Below are 2680 nucleotides of genomic sequence, written 5' to 3' on the forward strand. Positions count from 1 at the left end.
GCACCGCATTGACGCCGGTGTTGCCTCCGGTGTCCACCTGCAGGCTTGCTGACACCCTGCAACCTCCGCACTTTGATCCACCCGCCAGTCGCTGGAATTGACAGATATCTCCACCGCTGCCGCCTTTATCTCGTGGCCGAAAAAACAACCAGACATGCTTCGTTTGTTCCAAAACGAAGCCGGCGGATGACGGAGATGATGTAGAACGCCTGCCGAGGAGCTTTGTGGCGCCGTTATTGTGCCAAGACCGGCGATCTTTGTAGGCAAACGGTGAGCTTTGTCATCGCCCGAGGAGTTCGATTTGAGGCCCGCCGTTGACTGCGGCCGTCTACTGCCCTGCCTGCCGTCCACCCCTAGCTTCGGATTCGATCAACTCCGCCAGTCGAAGCTCTAACCTTCTCCGTCGGAAAGGTGTTCGATGAATTGCTTAGGTGCGCTTTCTATAGCTATTTTCATTACGTGTTGTTGTTTTTGAATCAAATTCAACCCAGAATATTGCATAGGGTAGATGAGGTTGAGGGAGATGGTCTTCGACGACTCTTTGTCGGAAGAGGAGGAAGAAGATGATGATTTTGAAATCGCCATTATGGTGATTGTTAATAATGACTTCCGGAGACCGAGACTAGGATCATAGTTTGGCCGCTTGTGCATCAATCGAGATAGAGCAGAGGGCCATGAGAAGCTTATGAAGGATTATTTCAATCCCAATGCAACCTACCTGGAGAAGTATTTTCTTCCATGGTTTTGGATGCACCGACTCTCTTCCTCACCATTGCAAGAGCTGTGGAGAAGCATGGATGGTTTAAATTGAGGAGGTATGCATCAGGGGAGATAAGTGCGAGCCCATTAATGAAGTGTGTCGCGGCTGTACGAGTGCTTGCATATGGGTGTTGGGCTGATGCCATTATTGACTATGTCCACATCGGGGAAGATTCAATCTTGTAGGCCATTCAAAGATACACACGAGCCATGATTGAGATGGGGCAGAGTACTTGAGGGCTCCCAATGATGAAGATGCCTAGAGGCTTTTGGCTTTGAGTGAAAAACATGGATGGCATGGTATGCTTGGATCAATTGATTGCATGCACTAGACATAGAAGAATTGTCTTGTGGGATGAAATGTTCAGTACAAAGGGCACCCAAAAGATCCAACAATCGTTCTTGAGGCAGTTGCATTGGAGGATCTATGGATTTGGCATTCATACTTTGGATTGCCTAGCTCTCGTAATGATCTGAATGTGCTGTCGAGATTATCACTATTTGGAGTGCTTTTTGTTGGAGATGCTCCTCCTTGCAACTATGTTGTCAATGATGACCGTCAGTACACAATGGGTTACTACCTTGCAGATGGCATCTATCTTCCATGGACCACATTTGTGAAGACAACCACGTGACCTAAAGGCACTAAGAGATCCCACTTTGCAATGCGTGAATAGTCTGCAATGATGTTGAGAGAGATTTCGGTGTGCTTCAGAAGCGCTTTGCCATTGTTCATGGCCCTGCCGAGTATTCGAACCCACTGGTCCTATGGCAAATAATGACATGTTGCATCATCTCGCATAACATGAGCCATGCCAGAGAACTTTCTGTACATCACCAATGGGATCCTGTTGAGCTGGAACACGATGCAAACAACATGCATTGATTCCTCGCAGCGCATCGAAGCATCGAGAACCAAAAAGTTCATACCTAGCTCTAAGATCTTGTTTAGCATTGGTGGCTACTCCATAGCACCGGTTGATTGTTGTGCTTCTATCATGCTCTTTACTTCATTTGGACCCTTTTGCGTGTTTGAATTCGAATAATTTGTTGTGAACTTTAATTTTCTAATATTCATGAATTTTGTGAACTTTGATTGTTAAGTTTGGATTTAATATGTGTGCAAATATGTAGTTGAAATGTAGTACATACACAAAAACTTAATTGGCGAAAGTTTTTTTAGGGATTTAAGTTTTAAGGGTTCGGCTAGGAATCGTTTTTCATTAGCGGATCAAATATAACGAGTGTAAGGAGCTGTTTGAGCAGAAATCCAATTCGGGCTTTGGAGCGTACGCTCCTGCGTGTCAAAAATACTTTTTGCAAATGTCAAAATTTTGAAAAAAAAATCAATCTGCACATCGTCACACGTAAACGCTACTGGCAAATTTTTAGGGGGAAAGATTAGGCATTTTGACCTGTGCAAAAAAAACAAGACGAATGCCAAATGTTATTACTTAATTTTGTTTTTTTGACCGACGAAGCACTGCTATTCCGTTCACCATGAAAATTTTCAAGCAAACTTGTTACACTAACATGAACATGTACAAAAAAATTCAGAATTTTAATATTTATTATTATTATTTCTGAATTTACTGTTCAACCAGGAGCATATGCTCCTCTGAGCCAAAACGGTCATCCCGCTATTGGTGGGGCTAAATTAGAAGGGACAAGCTAGAGATGCCCTGAGTGAAATGGAGGAGAATTATTTATAGTTGCTATTAATCGCCTGTTCTTATGCCATTATGCTTATCCTTGGTAATGATATTGATAAATGATAACAACTGAAATTTATGTGCAAAGTGTCTAAATACAGCTTCTTGTTGTTGGATAATCAGCCACTAACTTCACAGGAGGGCCAAAGGCCAATACATATACAAGTGTGTGGTAAAGTTCAAGAGACCCCTTATACAATGGGGATAAA

General features: G+C 43.2%; 1 protein-coding gene across 2 annotated transcripts in view; it reads left to right on the plus strand.

Annotated features, from left to right (window-relative positions):
- Nucleotides 1–2680, plus strand: part of LOC123061032 (ankyrin-1) — a 12306-nt gene that overhangs the window by 4746 nt on the left and 4880 nt on the right. The window lies entirely within an intron of this gene.

This window comes from Triticum aestivum, chromosome 3A, assembly GCF_018294505.1.
Source record: "Triticum aestivum cultivar Chinese Spring chromosome 3A, IWGSC CS RefSeq v2.1, whole genome shotgun sequence".
Lineage (NCBI taxonomy): Eukaryota > Viridiplantae > Streptophyta > Magnoliopsida > Poales > Poaceae > Triticum > Triticum aestivum.